Below are 23,833 nucleotides of genomic sequence, written 5' to 3' on the forward strand. Positions count from 1 at the left end.
GATACATTCATAAATACAAATTGGTGCAGTAAATCTTGAAATCAATTATTCACATCTCATTTTATGGCCAGTTTACATCTCACTTTTCTGCATGTCACTATTACAACTTTACAAGGAAGTTAGAAGAAAACATCATGAGGTTCTGAACAATTTTAAGAGCACATGCCAGAAACGAACATATTTGACAACAGCAAGATGAGTTAAAAATTTGATGGAGAGTATGGAGCCATTAAGAACGTCAAAATTTGAATCACATTGATGGTTTTCAAGTGAACATGGAAAGTTAAGTGCTCTGTATATAAAACTGTCTAGTGCAGTAGTGTTAATTAACAAAGTCTAGTTGAAGTTTCTGAGGCATTGTTAATAAGACCGAAATGAAAAAAAAAACAATTATTAGCATACTATATATATTTTGAGATTTCTGGTTCTGCCTCAAAAACCATCTCCAATTTTTCTCAGCCAATTATTTGGCCCAGCTAGAGGAATTCTACTCTACCACTCCATTTTGCCTAGGCTCCACCTGTAAGATCACATTACATCAACTTTCCACCCAAATCCCTTTTGGCCTTCATCTTTCTACTTTTAGGGACTTAACTACCACCAAGCCATTTTCATTTATGCATTCCTTGGTCTTCAATGCACTTGACCAAGCCATTAAGTCCCCACAACATGTCAGCTGTTTGGTCTAGCAATATCAATTCCCACAAAGGCACTCATTTCTAAATTTGCTACAAAATTTGTACAATGAGAAACTGTACAAAATTTGCTACAAAAAGACCTCAAAAAAAAAGGCCACCCTCAAAAAAGTACAATCATTTGTGTCCTCTTTAAAACCTGTGTGTATAGACAACCAGCTCCTAAGGAGCTCTATAGCCCTGTTAATGACCTCAGCTTCCAAGGAGGCTTTCTGTTCAAAGGTCCTGCTGCTCCTTTCAGCCCAAACTGCCCACAATATAGCCAAAGGAATGGAGGACCAGCATAATTTCCCCTTCTTTGTCATTCCAACTATGTGCCAAGCCTCCAAACACGATCTAACTGAGGCTGGCATACACCAGCTTACCTTTAAGTTCTTTAGAAAATAGTTCCAAATCATGCTAAAAACTTGCAATGAAGAAACAGATGATTAACTGATTCCATCTCCACACTGCACAGGCTGCAACTCAAGTCATTGCACATAAAACCTTTCTTCAGCAGCATCTCTTTTGTGAGGCATTTCTCTAAAGCTGACACCCAAACAAAAAATTTGATTATAGAGGGTGCCACTGTTCCCCAAATGGCCCGGTTAGGAAAAGGAACTTGATTTCCTTTTACTAAAAAAGCTGTAGAAGGATTTAACTGAGAACTCTCCTGATTTATTCCACTTACACACCCTTGAATCCTGACTTTGCAAATTCAGAGTCTGCTCTTGGAGCATAGCTAGGAGATTTCCTACTTGCTGAATCTCCCAATCATTAAAATCCCTTCTGAAAGAGGGGGTCCAGCATATGTTGTCTCCCCTCTGCACATAAGAATCAGCTACTACTACCAGCACCTCTTTGTCAATTTCCAGATTAAACAGAGTTGGAAATAGCTCTTTGAGGGAGCTCTCCCCAGTCTAAGGGTCCAGCCAAAATCCGATCCTTCTACCATCTCCTATTTTGAACCTGATGCAGCATCTTAACTGAGAAGTAGCTCTCTAGATTCCTTTAATCCTGTTGAGTGGGCCGATTTATGTTTAGTTTGTTTTCTTTTAAATTAAGAAGTTGTTGGGCCTTGGGCCCATTAGTTTTTATTTTTAAAAGAATTGTAAGTACTTAGTTTGAGTTGCCGCCCTACTAGGGGCATCTTTGTAATATCTCATATTTAAGTTAATTATAAATAGAATGAGGGGCTGGCGGCTAGGGTTATGAATCACTATCCTAGTTGACCTTCTTCTCCTTTTCTTCCCTTTCCTCTGTCTATTGCTGAAACCCCCAACTTTCTCCTCTTCCTTTCACAAGAAGCTTGGCTGAATCAGCACATAAGGCTTTCTACTAATCCTTTCCATAGGCTGCATCCATAAGACCCAATAGGAGGACCACTATCCCAACCATTACCGTCCAGCCCAAATTTCTCAGCTATTACCTTCCTCCAAAGGTTGTTTGGTTCAGCATCAAACCTCCAGTACCAACTGCCTAATAAGGCTGTGTTGAAGGACTTTAGATCTCTTATTCCCAAGCCTCCTTGTGAAAGGGGTTTGCAAATCGGATCCCAATTCACTAGGTGATACTTGTACGAGTCTTTCCATCCTACCCACAAAAAATCTCTCATCTTTTTTTCTAAAGCCTCCACCACCTCCGAAGGGACTGGAAAAAGAGAAAAAAAATAGGTCGGCAAGCTGGCTAAAACACACCTTAATAAGAGTCAACTTCCCTCCTTTGGTAAGGTACCTAGCCTTCCAAGTAGCCAGTTTTTTATCCATCCTCTCTAAGATTGGGTTCCAAATGGTTTTTGATGTGTACTTGGCACCAAGTGGCAGCCCCAAATAAGTTGTGGGTAGAAGACCTACTTTGCAGCCCAAAAGATCAGCCAGACTCTGAATGTTAGAGACTTCACCCACAGCAATCATTTCACTTTTTGCTAAGTTCACCTTTAACCCAAACACAATTTCAAACCAAAAAAGCAGATGCTTTATGTTAGTGGTGTTAGTGAAGGGGTATTTCAGTCTTTGTACTTGTTGAGAATGCTGATGTGTACTGTTATGTTAGTTCGAGTGCCTCTTACTTAAAGAAGGGCACTCAAGTCTTTTTCAATAAGTCAATAATATAATAATAGGTCTGGCCGAATCAAGGGATTAACTTTTTTCCCTAATTCGAACCAGCCTTTCTCTCTTTTCTCTCTTCTCTCTTTTCTTCTTTCCTCTCCTACTTCTTGCTGTCTACTTTACTCTACAGTCAACGAACAAGACAGAATTCTATGGCAGGTCAAACTTCAACATGGTATCAGAGCTAGGTTCACCAAATCAGACTTGCTAGAATTCTGCCTTCTGCGCATTCGAATTAGGGTTTCACTTGGGGTTCTCAGTTGTGAGTTGGAGACTGGGAAAAGGGCTGAAAAGGAGTGATCGCCCTCTTCCCTAGGAGGTCTCTATGCCTCCGATTGTGTCGTTGGTGATTGGTTGCTGTGGTTTCTAAGCCCTAGTTAGGGCTGGTACGTGTGGTGCAGTGGTGTCTCAGCCCTTCGTATGGTTGGCCTTCAGGCGATGAGGTAAAGTTTTTTTATATATTTTTTTTGTTATGGAATACATGAGAGGTGTAGTACAGTTCGCATGATGGGTTCTCAGATTGCAGTATGCTAGGGTTTATGCTAGGGTTTATTCTGGTTTGTGTGTGATTCGAATGGCAATAGTGTCTACTTAATGGTGAAGCTTCCTATAGTTGTGGATTAATGTTGGTGGTGTTACAAGTGTGGTTTTCAGCTTTTGATATCGCTGAAATCAGTGTGTAGACCTCGGTGAGTAGGGGTTGTGGTGTTGTAGTTTTCAACATTTAATACTGCTGAAATCAGTGTACAGACTTCGGTGAGTAGGGTTTGTGGTGTTGCAGTTCTCAGCTGTTGAAATCAGTGTGCAGATTTCGATGAAGTGTCTGTGTGTAGTGTGCAGTGTGTAGTGCTCCTAATTCAGTGCTCAGAATTAAGGGAGTTCGGCAATGGCAGATAACAGTGATAGTAAACCTAGTGTCATGATATCTACTGACTACCTGAATGTCCAAATGACCTCCATTAAACTGAATGGAGAGAATTATGTCCCTTGGGCCAAGTCTGTAGAGGTTTTTCTGAAGGCGAAGAAGAAAGTGAAGCATATAAGAGAGGAGAAACCCCCCGCTAATTCTCAGGAGTATGAAGACTGGGAACAGGAAGATGCACAGATCATTACATGGTTGTGGAACAGTATGGAACCCAAAATCAGTGTGAACTTCATGTTTCTTGACACAGCCAAAGAGGTGTGGGATCATGCCAAGAAACTGTATTCAGGTCAGGATAATACCACTAGGGTATATCAACTGTATCAGGAATACTTCAATCTGCAACAGGGAAATCAGAGCCTTGAGGAGTACTATGCCAATGTGAGGAATATCCGTAATGAGTTAAATGTCTATCATCCTCTCACTTCAGATGTCAAAGTTCAACAGCAACAGCGAGAGCAGCTTGATGTAACACGGTTTCTGGTGGGGCTGAAGTCTGAGTATGAACCAGTACGAGCCCAGATACTAGGGGGATCTGCTCTTCCATCTTTAGAGGAGGTGTTTGCTCGTCTTCGGAGGGCTTCCATTGGATCTATGGACTCTAATGTCTCCGATAAATCAGCATTTGCAGTGTCAAGAGGCCGAGGTGGCAGAAGTGGGACTCGAGGAACCCAGCCTGGCAGGAGTGGTAGTGGTGGATCTACACATATCCGTGGTGGTGGTCGTACTGGAGGCAGAGATTCAGGGGGAGCTCGTGGTAGAGGACGTGGCTCGGGTCCACGGAAGTGTACTCACTGTGGTTTGGATGGACATACCATTAACTACTGCTATGACTTACATGGTCCTCCCTCGACGTGGGCCAACCATGCCATGACTAGTGACACCAGTTTCAGCCCTACACAGGAGAAACGGTCAGCTGACCCGATGCCTTCTACTCCCTCAGATGGTCCAGGCAAGGAGATGGTGAGTGTTCCTCGTGATGAGTATGAGAGGTTTGTTCAATCCAAGTCGCAGCAGAACACAGCTTCCTTTGCACACTCAGGTATGGCTTGTTTGGCATCCACACCCAACCCCTGGATTATTGACTCTGGAGCCTCCGATCACATGACGGGAACTCCAGGTGTGTTTTCATCTCTCACTCATTGCTCAACATCACAATCTGTTACCCTTGCTAATGGCTCCACGTCATCTATCTGTGGTGTTGGTAATGTTGACCTAGACCCTGTATCCCTATCCTCTGTTTTATATGTACCTAAGCTTCCATTTAATCTTATGTCTGTTAGTAAGCTGACCAAGTCACTTAAGTGCTCCATCACTTTTTACCCTTCTATGTGTGTTTTTCAGGATCTCAAGACGGGGATGAAGATTGGTGGAGGGCATGAAGCCGGTGGACTGTATTATCTTGATGGTGGTGGACGAACGTCAACGGCTCTTCAGTCATCCATTTCTCCTCTCCAGTGGCACTGTAGATTTGGTCATCCTTCGCTGAAAGTGTTGCAGTCCTTAGTCCCTTCATTGAGTCAACTTTCTGTTTTAGATTGTGAGTCTTGTCAATTTGGGAAACACCATCGTGTTCCCTTTCGTTCTAGGGTCGATAACCGTGTGTCGAGTCTTTTTTCTTTAATTCATTCAGATGTTTGGGGTCCTTATAAAGTGATGTCATATAATGGATACCGATATTTTGTTATTTTTGTTGATGACTGTTCAAGAATGACGTGGCTCTATTTAATGAAAGAAAGAAGTGAATTATTTTCCATCTTCCAGAAATTTTATGCTGAGATCCGCAATCAATTTGGTGTTCACATCAAAATTTTCCGTTCTGATAATGGTCGTGAATACTTGTCTTCATCTTTTCGAGAATACTTGGACCAACATGGCATTATACACCAAACTTCATGTACCTATACTCCGCAACAAAATGGGGTTGCTGAGAGAAAGAACCGCCATCTTGTAGAAACGGCACGCTCCCTCATGCACCACATGAATGTTCCCAAAACTTTTTGGAGCGATGCAATGCTCACCTCTTGTTTCTTAATTAATCGGATGCCCACGTCTATCCTTGATGGTCGTTCTCCTTTTAGTGTCTTATTCCCCAACATGTCTCCGTTTCCGCTTTCTCCTCGGGTATTTGGGTGTGTCTGCTTCGTTCATAATCTGAGTCCCGGGACTGACAAGTTAGATGCACGTTCCATGAAGTGTATCTTCCTTGGTTATTCCCGAACTCAGAAAGGGTACAAGTGTTATCATCCTAGTTCTCGTCGTTCCTTGGTATGTGCTGATGTTACATTCTTTGAGTCTACTCCGTTCTTCGTGGGGTCCGGTGCTGCTGCTTCCCCCACATCACCACCTCCTCTTCCTCTTCCTGTGGCTGATCCACCTCCTTTGGTTCCAGTCATGCCTACGTCCTTGCCTCCGGTGCCACCATTGGTTGACCGTCCACCCATCCGTCACGTGTATACACATCGCCCACGTGTACCGGCTGCAGCTCCTCCAGCTTCATCACCGTCGACAGATCCAGCTCCAGCTTCGACACCAGCCTCCGACCTAGATCTTCCTATTGCCTTACGGAAAGGTAAGCGTACTTGCACCCTTCACCCTATTTCCAATTTTGTTTCACTTACCCACCTCTCCGCTTCCCATCGCCAATTCATATCTTTGTTATCCTCCGTGGTTGTTCCTAAGGATGTCCAGGAAGCCCTTACCTCTCCAGAGTGGTGCCGTGCTATGGAAGAAGAGCTCTCTGCTTTGCATCATAATCACACTTGGGATCTCACCGCTCTTCCTCCTGGGAAGCAGGCTGTCGGTTGTAAGTGGGTGTATAGTGTTAAGTACTTGCCAGATGGTCGTGTTGAGCGCCTGAAGGCGCGGCTGGTTGCCAAAGGGTACTCCCAAACCTATGGCATTGACTACACGGAGACGTTCTCCCCGGTTGCTAAGATAGGATCAGTTCGTGTCGTCATCTCTCTTGCAGCTATGTCTGGTTGGCCTCTCTATCAGCTCGATATCAAAAATGCCTTTTTGCATGGGGATTTGCTCGAGGAGGTCTACATGGAGCAACCACCTGGGTTTGTTGCTCAGGGGGAGGATGGTAAGGTATGTAGACTTAAGAAGGCTATTTATGGACTTAAACAGTCCCCTCGAGCATGGTTTGGTAGGTTCAGTGAGGTGGTCAAGAAGTTTGGTCTGAAACAGTGCCAAGTTGATCACTCTGTCTTCAGTCTTGACTCTTCGGCAGGTAAAATAATATTGGTGGTGTATGTGGATGATATCGTTGTGACTGGGAATGATAAAATGGGCATTGACAGATTGAAGGCATTCCTACAGGAACACTTTCAAACAAAGGACCTTGGCAAGTTGAAATACTTTTTGGGCATAGAGGTAGCAAGATCTAAGCATGGCATTAATTTGTGCCAGAGGAAATATGTGCTTGATTTACTGGAAGAAACAGGATTGTTGGGTACTAAACCGGCTGAGACACCTATGGAAACAAATACGAGGCTGAGCAGTGATATAGGTGAAGTGTTTGAAGAGCCTGGCAGATACCGACGACTTGTAGGCAAACTAAACTATCTAACCATTACTCGGCCAGATATTTCATTTGCGGTTAGTGTGGTGAGTCAGTTCATGCAGAAACCTTTGGTCCCACATTGGAATGTAGTGCTAAGGATTGTGAGGTATCTGAAAGGAGCTCCTGGTCGTGGTTTGCTGTACAGAAGTGGTGGAAAACTGGTAGTAGAAGGATACACCGATGCTGATTGGGCAGGTTCTATGTCTGATAGACGATCTACCACAGGCTATTGCACCTTTCTGGGGGGTAACCTGGTAACATGGAAAAGTAAGAAGCAAACAGTTGTGGCAAGAAGCAGTGCAGAAGCGGAATATAGGGCCATGGCACATACTGCTTGTGAACTAGTGTGGCTGAGGAACCTTCTACAGGAGATAGGATATGACATCAGTACTCCAATGAAGCTCTACTGTGACAATCAGGCAGCGGTTCATATCTCTTCCAATCCAGTGTTTCATGAAAGAACCAAGCACATCGAAGTTGACTGTCATTTTGTGAGAGAGAAGGTGCTGAATGGGGTGATAGAAACTGCATATGTTAGTACGGGAAACCAGTGGGCAGACTTGTTTACAAAAGGCTTGAGTCGGGGGAGAGTGGACTACATATGTAACAAGCTGGGATTATATGATATATACTCACCAGCTTGAGGGGGAGTGTTAGTGGTGTTAGTGAAGGGGTATTTCAGTCTTTGTACTTGTTGAGAATGCTGATGTGTACTGTTATGTTAGTTCGAGTGCCTCTTACTTAAAGAAGGGCACTCAAGTCTTTTTCAATAAGTCAATAATATAATAATAGGTCTGGCCGAATCAAGGGATTAACTTTTTTCCCTAATTCGAACCAGCCTTTCTCTCTTTTCTCTCTTCTCTCTTTTCTTCTTTCCTCTCCTACTTCTTGCTGTCTACTTTACTCTACAGTCAACGAACAAGACAGAATTCTATGGCAGGTCAAACTTCAACACTTTAGATTAAGCACTTGTTCCTCCGAGGCCTTACAAAAAAAATAGAGTGTCATCAGCATATTGCAAAATAGGAATGGAAGTACAATTTGGGCTCACTTCAAATCCCTCCAACAGCCCCAACTCCACCGCCTTATCCACCAATTTGCTGAGGCCTTCCATTACTATTAAAAATACGAGAGGGGATAAGGGATCACCCTGTCTTAAACCTCTCAAATTTTTGAAATTGCCTCTAGCTACTTCATTAACGAGGACCAAGAATCTTGGAGTGGAGATGCAAACTTTCATCCAGCTTCTCCACTTTGAACCAAAGTGCATTCTATCCATCAAGTAATCCAAAAAAGACCAATTAACATGGTCGTAAGCGTTATCCAAATCTAATTTACAGACCAAACCATTTCTTCCATTTCTTTTTCTTGAATCAACTAACTCATTTGCTATGAGAACCACATCATGAATATGCTTGTTGTGAACAAAAGCTCCTTGGTAATTGGATATTAAGGAATCTATCACCTTTCTTAACCGAGTGGCTAGAATCTTGGCCAAGATTTTGTACATACTTCCTACCAAACTTATTGGTCTAAAATCCTTCAACTTAGATGCCCCTTTCTTCTTTGGAACTAAGGATATAAACGTTGCATTCAAGCTTCTTTCTAAGGCTGCAGAATCATGAAATTCCTCAAAAACTTTTAAAACATCACCCTTAAGAAGCTCCCAAAACTTCTTAAAGAATAATAAAGTCAAACCATCGGGGCCCGAAGCCTTTTCCCCTTCCAATTCATCTAAAGCCTTCTTTACCTCCTCTTCTGAAAAGGGCTTCTCCAAATCTGATGCCTGTTGATCTGACAAGAAATCAAACCATAAACCATCCAGTTTTGGTCTTTTCTTGAAAGGTTCTTTGAAGAGATTTTTGTGAAAGCCTACAAAGGAGTCTGCTAAGTCTTTTTCTTCTTCAACTATTCGACCTTCAATTTCCAGCCTTTTTTTTTGGAGTTGATCCTTCTTGCATTGGCCATCTTGTGGAAAAAAGCAGTGCTGTTGTCCCCCTCTTTCAGCCACATTGCTCTTGACCTCTGTCTCCATTTTACTTCATTTTGGTACATTAGGGAGTCATACAACTTCTTAGCTGTAGTCCTTTTCTTTCTTTTGTCCTCATCCAACAGCCCACCTTCTTCCTCCACATCAAAATCCGCAATGATTTTCAGACATTCTTCCCTTTTTTCCTCATCACTCCTCCACTTTTCCTTTTGCCATGCCTTGATCTTTCCTTTCAGTCCTTTGAGTTTTTTAAAAAAATACATGGCTTGCTGAATCTTCAACTGAGAACTCGGACCACCACCTCTTTACATTTGCCTCTAAGTCCTCTGGATCAAGCCAACAATGTTCCAATCTGAAAGGGTGTGGGTTCCTTTTCAGACCTCCAGTGTTTAGAAGGAGAGGTATGTGGTCTAACACTACCCTTGGCAGTGCTTCCTGGCTTGAGCTGTGAAAAATCTCCTCCCACTCAGAGGAGATCAGGAATGCCTGACTAGAGATGGCTCTTCCTGGTTGTTTGTCCAAGTGTACTTTGCCCCCAAAATAGGCAAGTTTATCAAATCCCACCTTTGGATGAAACCCGCAAAGGATTCATACTTCTATTTAACCTGGCACATCCTTTTTTGTCGAGTGGACTAACTATTGTATTAAAGTCTCCCCCTAACACCCAAGGTCCTCCCCACCTTCCTCTAACATAGTCTAACTCTTTCCATAGATCTTCTTTTAAACTGGACTCAACTGGCCCATATACCCCTGACACTGTAAACTGTAAATTATTTGCTTCCCCCAGAAACCTAGCTGAAATGGAGAAAGCTCCCACATGCTTGTCAAGCAGCTTGAAGGAATTGTTGTTCCAAATAAGTGCTACTCCTCTTGCAGTGTTTATAGCTGGGAGTTCAATCCAATCACAAGGATCGAAACCCCAAATGCTTCTCACAACTCTAAAGGTTAACTTCTGTAGTTTCGTTTCCTGTAATAGCAAAAAATATGGCTTCTTGTACCTTAAGAAACCCCCAATTGCCATCCTCCTTCTGCCTGACCCTAGGCCCCTAACATTCCAAGTGATTAAATTCAAGGATTCCATTACTGATATTTTGAAGAGTTATTACTTTTCCTCGCGCTTCCCACACTATCATTTAATCCCCAAGCAAGCCTCAGCAACTCCTTAGATCGTCTTCTATTTTTCTTTCCCTTTTCGACAAAAAATCTATTTTCAATGGCCATAAAGAGGGCTTTTGTCTCTTCTTCTAGCCCGTTAAAAGATACCTCTAAGAATTCCCCGAAACTGAGAAACTTAGACAAAACCCAATTTGAAACTTCATTGTGATATGTACCTCAAAATTACTTGTTTGAGGTCAAGGCTGTTGGGCCTTGCTAGCTAGGAGGACTACTGCTAGTGGTTCTGGCACCTGCTACATTTGTGTTTCAGCTAGAGATGGAAAGCCTTCAAACTCACCGTTATCTTCAGATACAGCAACGGCTAATGCCAAGGCCTCCTGTTTTTCTAAAATGGGGGAAGAGAGGACTTCTTCATCATTTGTACAACTCCTCTTCTCAATGATATCCATCCTTGGGACTCCTCCATCCCTGACTGCAACTCGCCGCTTCTCCTTCGATTGAAACCCCTTCTAACTAACTGGTACACGGAGAATGCTCACCTTCTAAGTTAACCATTGTGGGAAGACCCGGTTGAGGTATCTCTTTCTCAATGTGAAGCTCCTTTTCCTTCTCACTCTCGTGCCTCCCTTCTTCACTCCAAAGATGTGAGAAGCTCAAGCCTTCTCCAAACTCAAATCCCTCGTACTCTGAAGAAGACGACGACTAAAGTCTAACTGGGCTTTGCCTTTTCCCTTTGCCCTCCCCACATCAAGGCCTGAACCCAGCCTTTGGATTCTTAACTGGGCTTTTGAATCGCAATGGGTTGGGGTCCAAATTCTTTCCTTTACCACATTCACTACTAAAGCCCACGAGGCCCACAGGCAGCTTAGCTACTTTGGAGTTTAAGCAGGCCACTACCGCATCAGCTAGCTTGTCAATGAGGTCTTTGTTAATCACATTGGGAAGCGTTATATTTGAAATTTGAAAACGATCTGACTTCTATCCTTTTTTAGGCCCAAACCCACCACAACCATTAGATCCCTTTCGATTTCTACGGTTTAAATTTCGTCTTCTTCCTTTCCTTCATTCTACCACCGTCCATCACCCCTCCTCAAAAACTCCAGCAACCGATGTGAACCCTTACAAATCCCCCTTTTGAGCTATCAAAACTCCCTCCCTGTTAGCCACTTTTTCTGGGTTTGCCATCACTGCTCCCACTTCCTCTTCAATCAACCTCCTTGCTAGTGCCTTTTGCACCAGATCCACACCTACCCAAACCGCTTCCTGAAAATCTATCGGCGTCATTTTCTCTGTTCTAATTTCCGACCAAATAATGATGACGTACATCTCCTCCTCAACCATTAGATTTATGGACTGAGGGATTCCATTCCAGCGGACCTTAAGTCTGATACACTCAAAGGAGTCCTTGTAAGCTTTGCCTTCATCTATCTCCACAAAACCTCCACAGAGGTCTCCTATTTTCTGGACAACTTTGTTGCACCACAGATGCAATGGCAAGCCAAAAACTCTTATCCAAATTTGACCTCCAATATCTTCCTCCTTCCGCCAAACCCCTTGTTCTCTGGCCAAGGCTCAAGGTGGAACAGGGCTCTGTTGCAGCATCAGAAACTAGTATTTAGAGTTCTTTGAGCATCTTCCTTGGAAGAGAAAGTGAACAACCACCTTTCACCATCTAACCACCTCACTTCGACTCCCTAAGAACCCCTCCATGCTCTGTTAACCCAAGCTTAGATTTTGTCTACCTCAAAACCCTTCCAATCGAATGATCCCACTAAGCAGGCTTGTAGGAAGTTCAATCTCTCCTTCACCTTCCCCCCATCCAATTCCAAGAAAACAGTTGTGAGATTTGCCTTAACTTTTACTGCCCCCCCTAACGGCCATTGTTGGAGATTCAACAATCCCCCCTCTCTTCCCCTAGGTTTAATGAGCTCTCTGAGTCTGCGGGAGAACGGATGATGGCGTCGTCGGTTTTTGTCGGACATCCCCACCGTCTGCCATTGTTTTCTGCCAGTACCCTCTAGCAATCGTCGAGTTTCACCGATCACCATCGTCGAGTTTCATCGGCATTCATCGAGTTATTTCTCTTGAAAACCCATGTTTTGCTAATTTAATCACCAATTCACTAACATTCGTCGAGTTTTACCGGCACTCATTTCTAATTTAATCACTCTCAAATCACTTATCCATCTTAGGCTTCTTAGCATCCTCACCTCAGTGGCAATGACTATATATGTGCTTCTCCTTGGTTGCAAATTGTTCTACTATGGAACAGTTGATCTTATAGCCATCTTGTTAAATTTCCAATTCAGTTTGACCACTCTGCCTAGAAGGCAAAGTTATAAGGTTAACTCAACTCAATTAAACCTTGTCCCAATTATATAGGATCAGCCACATGAATCCTGTTCTGCCATTCCACTCTGTCTAGTGCCATGTCCATTGTTGATTTCTTTTTTTTTTTTTTTGATAAATTATCCATTGTTGAATTATGGACCCTCAAATAATTTTTCACTATTTCAACCCATGTCCCTTTTTTTGTAAAGGTAAGGTAATTTTATTGAAAATTGAAGAAAGATTACAGAAGAAGTCAGTCCACTATGGGAATGGCTAGAAATAACAAAAGTTACAGCTGCCAAAGGGACTGAGCCGAGTTCCTAGACTACATTTACATGATTGAATGCTGGATTAACAGCAACCCAAGACACCAGCTTGCTGACTGCACACTGCACAATCTCATCAAAATTTTTCTTGTTGTTGCAGAAAATTCTGCTATTTCTTTCATTCCAAATAGCCCAAAGCACAGCTGTGGGGACGGCCTTCCACACCAGTTATCTTTTTTCTTCAAACCACTGATCTTCCAGCAGCATAAGAGATCTTTGACAGAATTTGGCATAACTCAACAAACACCCACAGCACTAAGAAAGTGAAGCCACACCTGGGCAGTATAAACACAGATGCTCTGTAGTTTCAGGCTGCTGACCACACAGACCACAAGAGATGTCTGTCAACTGAACTCTTCTTTTTTTTTTTTATCAGAAAACTGAACTCCCCTTCTTACAAGATTGACTTTAGAAAGACATTTGTTGAGGGCCATAACCCATATTAGGAAATTGACTTCAGAAGGGCTAATTGGATTCCAAACCTGTTTATTTGGGAAATTCATAGAACCTGAACTGTTAATCTTAAGAGAGGGCTTATGATCATGTGATTTCGAATTTCTTGGAGCATCCTCTTAGTTGGACTGTGTTTGAAGAAAAAGGTGGAGAAAATGGCTAATTACCTCCTGGTGGTGAGTTGAAGCTTACTTGAGCTCCTTCATCAGAGGGAGAATGGAGGACGAGGGAAGGTTCAGAGTAGTAGGAAGGTGGAGGTCTGAGGTGTTGATCGAAACCAAGACTTTCAAGTTCGAAGAGGAAAGGGTCAAAGGTGAGGACGTTTTGAAAATCAGAGAGAATAACAGGGCGACTGTGTTGGTGTCAAAGGAGGTCATCGTCTGGTTGAAAGGTTTCATAGATGGGGCTATCAACTCTGGTAAGGTGATTGGATGGACAAATTCAATGGCTGTCCCAGGTAAGAAAGATGTAACAGAATTGAAAAGAAACAGAAAGGGATGGTTTATCTCTGTGGTGGAGTTTTTTGGAACAAGTGGAAAGCAATTGCTGTGTGTGCCAGAAGGGAGGCTACGGAAAGGGTGGATGGACTTTGTGAAGGTGCTACAGTCTTTTCTTGTAGCCTTGGAAGTGAAGAGAGAAGAGGGGGTGAAGAGAAATGGTCAAAAATCCAAAGACCAGGATCAAAAAGCTCAGGAGGGGACAGTTTCGATTAGTTCCTCTGGGAGCGTAGAAGTGCAAGGCATTCCGACTGAAGTGGTGGTTGCTTGCACTTCTAGTCTTCGAAGATTATCGGTAGGAGCAGGGAAGGATGAGTGGAAGAAAAGAAGGGTGTTAGTGGCCGATAGAGGAGTGACAGACTGGAGAAGGGTTCTGTGTACAGTGGCAGGGGAGTTAGGATCTGGGAGTGAAGCTGTGTTGTTCCCTTTTGCAGAGACGAAAGCCGTGCTTGATGTAGGCGACCAGGAGCTAAGTTTTAAAGCAGTAGTGGTGGATGGAGCTCTGATACAGGTTCAGAAATGGAGTCCATTATGCAATGAAGTCGAAGTCCAAGATGGTTGTGTCCGGCTGAAGCTTGTAGGCCTTCCATTTCACCTCTGGCGGAACTCTGTTCTTGAACACATCGTGCATTGTCTGGGAGGCATCTTGATGAAAGCTGATAAACGTTTTCTGGGTGCCGTGGAGTTACAGGTTGCTGGTGTTAGGCACGAGAACCTGCCAAGGGTCATTGAAATATGCTCGAATGAAGCCTGGTACAAGGTGTGGGTGGCCTCTGAAGTTGAATGGTCGTGGTGGGGAGGTGTTCCTAAGGTAGAAGATGATGAGCAGGTGGAGTGGTGGACACGTGGAGGGCTTAGGTTGGGAGTTGAAAAGGTGGAGCAGATGAAAGGTTTTTTTGGGGTTACTGAGCCGGTTGGGGAAAACCAAATGACAAGAAATCTTTTTAAAGAAAATATTTCAAATAGGTTTGAATTAAACAACTTAATGGTGGGATTCTCTTCCTTTGCTGACGTGGCAAAAAGGCAAGATGGGTTGGGGAGCCGAAAGGTCTGGTCTGAGCCATTGAAGGTGGTGGGTGGGTCGGGCGGGGTGAAGGTTGAGCCGGGACAGTTTTGGAAGGGCCCACGTGACAACTTAAAAGGTCACGCGGGTGGGTCGGGTGGGCGTAACTCCGAAAGGGGGATCCATATGAAGGACCCACGTGATAACTTAAACTGTCACGTGGGTTGGGGCAAAGGAGTTTCCCTTGGGGCGCTGATAGACAATGGTAATGGTCTATCATCATCCCAAGTCGTGAGAAAGGGAGGGGTTTGTGCGTAGCGGCGGAAGTTGGAGAAGAAACCGATGTTACAGTGGGTTTCCCGGCGAAGTTTGGAGGAGCATAGCCAACTGCGACGCTCCTCAGAAAGGCTGAATCCAAGATTCTCTAGGGAACGAACTGATAAGAGGGAAGAGAAGGATGAAGGCTGGGCGCAGTGCAGTGAAGGAGATGAAGAAGCGGAGGTCCGTTCTGCTGATGGTACTAGCGTGGGTAGTGTAAACGACGAAGGGAGTCGTGCTAGTGGTGACTTGGATGGGTGGAATATTGCAAGCTTATTTTAGGGGGTAGATTGCAATCGGGTCAACTCATTTCCAAGATTACCGAGTGTGCAAGGATTATCAGAAGGGGTAAACCGGGAGAACAGGAAGCTGAGCAGGAACACACCATCTAGGGGTGAACCAGGGGTAGAGGGGAAAGATCACCAGGTTGACCAAAGGACAGAAGTACTTCCTAACCAACTAAGGGAGACAGATGTTTACCAACCTCTGGAACAAGAGAGGGAGGCCGAGAGCAATCCTTTTCTAGTTTGTCCATCAATCCCAGGTAACCAAGTGATTTCGGTTTGTGCTACTAATGTGTTCCATGTCCTGTAGCCCATGATTATGCAGTCGTGCTAGAAGGCGGGCTCTCTGAGAAGGGGGAGAGGGGGATGAAGGAAAGTGGGAAGGTGAGGGAAGGAAGTTATAGAAGTGAAAAAGTGTGGGAAATCATTGAAAAAGTGTTTAAGGAAGTGGAAGGAAAGTTGATTTGGAGGAGGGAAGGGGAGGAAGGAAGAGGGGAGGGGTTAGTGGAGAGGAGGTTGTTAAAGTTTGACCTGCCCTAGAATTCTGTCTTGTTCGTTGACTGTAAAGTAAACAGCAAGAAGTAGGAGAAGAAAGAGGAAGAGAGAAAGGCTGGTTCGAATTAGAGAAAAAAGTTATCCCTAGATTCGGCCAGACCTGTTATTATATTATTAACTTATTGGAAAAGACTTAAGTGCCCTTCTTTAAGTAAGAGGCACTCGAACTAACATAACAGTACACATCAACATCCTCAACAAGTACAAAGACCGAAATACCCCTTCACTAACACTCCCCCTCAAGCTAGTGAATATATATCATATAATCCCAGCTTGTTACATATGTAGTCCACTCTCCCCCGACTCAAACCTTTTGTAAACAAGTCTGCCCACTGATTTCTCGTACTAACATATGCAGTTTCTATCACCCCATTCAGCACCTTCTCTCTCACAAAATGACAGTCAACTTCGATGTGCTTGGTTCTTTCATGAAACACCGGATTGGAAGAGATATGAACCGCTGCCTGATTGTCACAATAGAGCTTCATTGGAGTACTGATGTCATATCCTATCTCCTGTAGAAGGTTCCTTAGCCACACTAAATCACAAGCAGTATGTGCCATGGCCCTATATTCTGCTTCTGCACTGCTTCTTGCCACAACTGTTTGCTTCTTACTTTTCCACGTTACAAGGTTACCCCCCAGAAAGGTGCAATAGCCTATGGTAGATCGTCTATCAGAGGAGGTGTATACACGTGATGGATGGGTGGACGGTCAACCGACGGTGGCACCGGAGGCAAGGACGTAGGCATGACTGGAACCAGAGGAGGTGGATCAACCACAAGAAGAGGAAGAGGAGGTGGTGATGTGGAGGGAGCAGCAGCACCGGACCCCACGAAGAACGGAGTAGACTCGAAGAATGTAATATCAGCACATACCAAGGAACGACGAGAACTGGGATGATAACACTTGTACCCTTTCTGAGTTCGGGAATAGCCAAGGAAGATACACTTCAGGGAACGTGCATCTAACTTGTCAGTCCCGGGACCCAGATTATGAACGAAGCAGACACACCCAAATACCCGAGGAGAAAGCGGAAACGGAGACATGTTGGGAAATAAGACACTAAAAGGAGAACGACCATCAAGGATAGACGTGGGCATCCGATTAATTAAGAAACAAGAGGTGAGCATTGCATTGCTCCAAAAGATTTTGGGAACAAGCCATACCTGAGTGTGCAAAGGAAGTTGTGTTCTGCTGCGACTTGGATTGAACAAACCTCTCGTACTCATCCCGAGGAACACTCACCATCTCCTTGCCTGGACCATCTGAGGGAGTAGAAGGCATCGGGTCAGCTGACCAGTTCTCCTGTCTAGAACTGAAACTGGTGTCACTAGTCTTGGCATGGTTGGCCCATGTCGAGGGAGGACCATGTAAGTCATAGCAGTAGTTAATGGTATGTCCATCCAAACCACAATGAGTACACTTTCGTGGACCCGAGCCACGTCCTCTACCACGAGCTCCCCCTGAATCTCTGCCTCCAGTACGACCACCACCACGGATATGTGTAGATCCACCACTACCACTCCTGCCAGACTGGGCTCCTCGAGCCCCACTTCTGCCACCTCGACCTCTCGACATTGCGAATGCTGATTTATCGGAGACATTAGAATCCATAGATCCAATGGAATCCCTCCGAAGACGAGCAAACACCTCCTCTAAAGCTGGAAGAGCAGATCCCCCTAGTATCTGGGCTCGTACTGGTTCATACTCAGACTTCAGCCCCACCAGAAACCGTGTCACATCAAGCTGCTCTCGCTGTTGCTGTTGAACTTTGACATCAGAAGTGAGAGGATGATAGACATTTAACTCATTACGGATATTCCTCACACTGGCATAGTACTCCTCAAGGCTCTGATTTCCCTATTGCAGATTGAAGTATTCCTGATACAGTTGATATACCCTAGTGGTATTATCCTGACCTGAATACAGTTTCTTAGCATGATCCCACACCTCTTTGGCTGTGTCAAGAAACATGAAGTTCACACTGATTTTGGGTTCCATACTGTTCCACAACCATGTAATGATCTGTGCATCTTCCTGTTCCCAGTCTTCATACTCCTGAGAATTAGCGGGGGTTTTCTCCTCTCTTATATGCTTCACTTTCTTCTTCGCCTTCAGAAAAACCTCTACAGACTTGGCCCAAGGGACATAATTCTCTCCATTCAGTTTAATGGAGGTCATTTGGACATTCAGGTAGTCAGTAGATATCATGACACTAGGTTTACTATCACTATTATCTGCCATTGCCGAACTCCCTTATCACTGAATTCTGAGCACTAAATTATGAGCACTACACACTGACACTTCACCGAAATCTGCACACTGATTTCAACAGTAATAAATGCTGAGAACTGCAACACCACAAACCCTACTCACTGAAATCTGCACACTGGTTTCAGCAGTATTAAATGCTGAGAACTACAACACCACAAACCCTACTCACCGAAATCTGCACACTGATTTCAGCAGTATTAAATGCTGAAAACTGCAACACCATTAAGTAGACACTATTGCCCTTCGAATCACACACAAACCAAAATAAACCCTAGCATAAACCCTAGCATACTGCAATCTGAAAACCCATCATGCGAATTGTACTACACCTCTCATGTATTCCATAACAGATAATATGCATAAAAAAAACTTTACCTCATCGCCTAAAGGCCAACCACACGAAGGGCTGAGACACCACTGCACCACACGTACCAGCCCTAACTAGGGCTTAGAAACCATAGCAACCAATCACCAACGACACAATCGGAGGCATAGGAACCTCCTAGGGAAGAGGGCGATCACTCCTTTTCAGCCCTTTTCCTAGTCTCCAACTCACAGCTGAGAACCCAAGAGAAACCCTAATTCGAATGCGCAAAAGACAGAATTCTAGCAAGTCTGGTTTGTTGAACCTCGCTCTGATACCATGTTAAAGTTTGACCTGCCCTAGAATTCTGTCTTGTTCGTTGACTGTAAAATAAACAGCAAGAAGTAGGAAAGGAAAGAGGAAGAGAGAAAAGAGAGGAAAGAGATAAAGGTTGGTTCGAATTAGAGAAAAAAGTTATCCCTAGATTCGGCCAGACCTGTTATTATATTATTAACTTATTTGAAAAGACTTAAGTGCCCTTCTTTAAGTAAGAGGCACTCAAACTAACATAACAGGACACATCAACATTCTCAACAAGTACAAAGACCGAAATACCCCTTCACTAACACCACTAACAGAGGGAAAGGATTGAGGGTAGAGATGGAAGGAAAGGAACAGGGAAGGAGGGAGGTTGGATGGAGAGGAAAGAACTGAGGTGGGACCAGGGGAGAGGAAGAACAAGCAGATGGGCAGAGTTGAAGGGGTTTCTGTAGGAAGGGTAGGGGCGGAGGACTCGGTGAGAGAAGACTTGTTAGCAGAATTTGTAGAGAAGTTGGGCTGTAGGTTGGAAGATTTGAATGTGTTGAAAGAAAGATTACAGAAGAGGAAGAAGGAGATCAGAACAAAGAAGAGGAGATTGAGTGAAGTAGAGAGATTGAAGAGAGATGTAGAAGACAAGATTCTCGGGGTAAAAGGAGATAGGAGGAAAGGGGGAAAGTAGTGGAAGGTGGCAAGGGGTTTAAATAAAAAGTGGAATGAAGATTTTTAGCTAGAATGTGAGGGGAATTGGGAGTGCAAGGAAGAGAACGACAATAAAAGAGGTAATAAAATGGTTTGACCCAGACATTGTGCTATTGCAAAAGTCTAAGAGAATGGAGTTTAATAACAATTGGGCACAGAGTGTTTGGAAAGCCAGGGGGATTAGTTGGGTGGCTGCCCCCTCTTGGGGTGCATCCGGGGGGATTGTAACAATGTGGAAGAGGGATGTGGTTGAAGGCCTGGAGGAGATGATCGGAAAGTACTCGATTTCCGTGAAGTTTAAGCATCATGAGGGTGATTTTACGTGGGTTCTCACAAATGTTTACGAACCGAATGACTACAGAAAGATAAAGGAGTTGTGGGAGGAATTGGCGGATGTTAGAGGGTAGTGGGATGACCCTGGTGCATGGGTGGGGACTTCAATGTGATTAGATTCTCGGAGGAATCCAATAAGGTTAACCAAAGGGTGACAAAAAGCATGAGGAAGTTTAACAGCTTTGTGGATGACTTTGAGCTTAAAGAGATCCCCCTAGCCCATAAGACATTTACTTGGTCAAATCTCCAATCTAGACCCATTTGCTCTAAACTGGATAGATTCCTGTTCTCTCTGGATTGGGAAGATCATTGGGGAACCTTGGCTTCTAGAGCTCTTCCAAGGGTGACCTCCGATCATTGGCCCATAGTGTTATGTAAGGAGGAAAGAAGGCATGGAAGTCCTACCCCCTTTAGATTTGAAAATATGTGGTTACTCCACCCAGGGTTTACTAACAAAGTGAGGGAGTGGTGGTATGAGTGTAACCCATTGGTGGAATGGAAGGGGATGAAATTCCATAAGAAACTTCAATTTTTGAAAGCAAAAATCAAGGAGTGGAATCTGATGGAGTTTGGGAGGATAGAAAAAAGAAAGGGAGATCTGTTGGATAAGATTGAAAGCCTTGACACTAAAGAAGAAAGGGGAGAACTTGGAGAGGAAGACAATGAGCTCAAGAGAGATTTAAGAAGACAGAGGACTGCCTGCACAAGGAGGAAGTTAGCTAGAGGCAAAAATCTCGGTGTAAATGGGTGCAAGAGGGGGACAGAAACACTAGGTTTTTCCACTCTCTAGCAGATGGCAGGAGAAGGAAGAACCTGATCTCCAAACTGGTAGTAGATGGAGTTGAGCTAGTACATCAAGAAGAGATTGTTGGGGCTTGTGTGGAGCACTTCAAATCTATTCTAAGAAGGCCTGTGTGTAGAAGGGTGTGGGTAGAAGGATTGGATTGGCCAGATGTAGGGGTGGAGAACAGGAGAAGGTTGGAGAGAAGCTTTAGTTTAGAAGAGATCAAGGAGGTTGTATTCTCTATGGATAGAACAAAAGCCCCAGGGCCGGATGGGTTCACAATGGCTTTTTATCAGGACTGTTGGGATATTTTGAAAGATAATCTTTTGCGGGTGTTTGAGGAGTTTTTCAGGAGAGGAGTTGTCAATCCGGGTGTGAACTCTACATTTATAGTCTTAATTCCAAAAAAGAAAGATGCTTCCCACCCGAAGGATTTTACGCCAATTAGCTTGGTTAATAGCCTGTATAAGATCATTGCAAAAGTGTTGTCTTTGAGGCTGAAGAAGGTTTTGCCAGATATCATTGCACACTACCAAGGAGCTTTTGTGAATGGAAGACAAATTACTGATCAGATTTTAATTGCTAATGAGAGTGTGGAGAACTTTAAGAGGGATAAGAAGAAGAGAGTGGTTTGTAAGTTGGACTTGGAAAAGGCTTATGACTTGGTGGACTGGGAATTTTTTAGGAAAGTTTTGACTAAATTTGGGTTCAGGGATAGGTGGTGTAAGTGGATTATGGGTTGTGTCCGGAATTGTCATTACTCAATGCTAGTGAATTGGACAGTGGTAGATTTCTTTCCAGCCAATAGGGGTATAAGACAAGGAGACCCCCTTTCTCCTTTCTTGTTCATTCTACTTGCGGAGGTTTTGGGGAAACTGATTCACAGAGCAGATTCTAGGGGGCTTATTAGAGGCTGGAGAGTTGGGAGGGTGGAAACCCCCTTTACTCACTTGCAGTTTGCTGATGACACGATTCTGTTTTGTGAAGCGGTAATGTGAGCTTTATCAGGAATTTGAAGTCGGTGATACAACTGTTTGAGCAAATATCCAACTTGAAGGTTAACCTTGGGAAAAGCTGTGTTGTGGGGGTGAATTTGGAGGAGGGAGAGATCAGGGAGAGTGCTGAAGTGCTGGGGTGTGAAGTCTCAGGGTGGCCTTTGAACTACTTAGGATTGCCTTTAGGTGATAATCCTATGAGAGAGAGCTTTTGGAACCCGGTGGTGGAAAGGTTTGAAAAAAGACTGGTGTCTTGGAAAAAGAACTACCTCTCTCTTGGTGGGAGAATTACTCTTATTAAGGCCACGCTTGCTTATTTACCTATCTTTTTCCTGACGGTGTTTAAAATCCCAGTGAAGGTTGTTAATAGATTGGAGAAGTTAATGAGAGATTTCCTATGGGAACCGGGAGAGGAAAAGAGGGATCATAGAGTTAGCTGGGAGATAGTTTGTAGGAGTAAGACATGTGGTGGTTTGGGGCTTGGGAATATTAGGAGAAGGAATATGACTCTGTTGGGAAAGTGGTTGTGGAGATTCCCCTTAGAGAATGAGAAGCTATGGGCTAGAATAGTGGCAAGTATTCATGGGCTAGAGCATAATGGATGGGACGCTGGAATCAGAGCTAGGACCACAAGCAATTCTCCTTGGAAAGCCATTCATGACCTGCTACCAGTTTTCTCCCCTAATATCAGGTATGATTTGAATTCCGGTAACTCCATAAAATTCTGGGAACAAACCTGGGTGGGGAGTGCCCCTCTAAAGGATCAGTTTCCTTCTTTGTTTGCTCTTTCTGATCTGAAAAATGAGTCAATCTCGTCTTTTACCACCCCGTCCTCTTCCACTTCTGGGATTGGGTGGAACTTGGGTCTAAGAAGGGATTTGAGGGACTCAGACTTTGACAATATTTTGAGCCTTATTGCAATTCTTGATAACGTTGTCTTAGACCCCACTAGGGCGGATTCTAGAATTTGGACACCTTCTCCCAACGGCATTTTTTCTTGTGCTTCTTTCTTCAAAGTCTTAAGTCAGTCCACCAGTCCTACCTTCCCTCCTTTTCCTGTTGATGAGGTTTGGTGCAGAGCAATACCTCCTAGGGTTGGTAGTTTTTGTTGGGAAGCCTATCTGGAAAGAATCAACACTGGTGATCTACTCCAAAAGAAGAGACCCAATACTTGTTTGTCACCTCAATGATGTGTTCTTTGTAAAGCGGATGGGGAGGCTGGTTTTCACCTACTGGTGTCTTGCCATTTTGCGAGGTCAATTTGGGAATGGGCTTTGTCCCTATTTGGATGTAGTTGGAATACCCCATCAGACTTGCAAGGCCTTTTTTCCCCTTCTCTTTTCAGGTGGTGGATAAAAAGGGGAAGGACAATGTGGAGAGGACTAAGGGCTGCAGTATGTTGGACACTTTGGGAAGAAAGAAACTCCAGGATATTCTCAGAAGCTCAGAGAGGAGCAGCAGATCTGAGGGCTATCATTCATATTAGGGCGGTACAGTGGCTGAAATCTTTGGAGCTTTTCATAGATTACACTATGGATGACATGTTGAGGAAGTGGGGTGAAATTGCAAACTGCACACAGACTAACTCAGTAATGAGTGTGGCTTGAACCCCTCCACCTAGTGGATTTGTGAAACTAAACTTTGATGGGTGTAGCAGGGGAAATCCGAGACAATCGGGGATTGGGGGTGTTTTTAGGGATGAAAATGGGGTCATTTCTGCTATGTTCTCAAGCCCAATTGGAGTGGGTGACTCCCTTAGAGCTTAGATCTTTGCAGTTATGGAAGGAGTACAGAAAGCTAAGGAGTTGAACATCAGGAAATTCTTAATTGAAGGGGATTCAGAGGTGGTGATAGGGTGGCTAATTAAAGATCACAATGGCTTATGGAAGTACAATAATGAGAGGAGGAAATTCAAGTGGCTGGTGCGGGAGATGGAAGTTAAGATTCTTTGGGTTAAAAGATCAGCTAATTTCCTA

General features: G+C 44.0%; 1 protein-coding gene across 7 annotated transcripts in view; it reads right to left on the reverse strand.

The window, feature by feature from the left end:
* LOC104610304 (coiled-coil protein) overlaps positions 1 to 23,833 on the reverse strand; it is a 63,179-nt gene that overhangs the window by 21,262 nt on the left and 18,084 nt on the right. The window lies entirely within an intron of this gene.

The sequence above is a fragment of the Nelumbo nucifera genome, chromosome 1, assembly GCF_055504915.1.
Source record: "Nelumbo nucifera cultivar China Antique chromosome 1, China Antique-T2T, whole genome shotgun sequence".
NCBI lineage: Eukaryota > Viridiplantae > Streptophyta > Magnoliopsida > Proteales > Nelumbonaceae > Nelumbo > Nelumbo nucifera.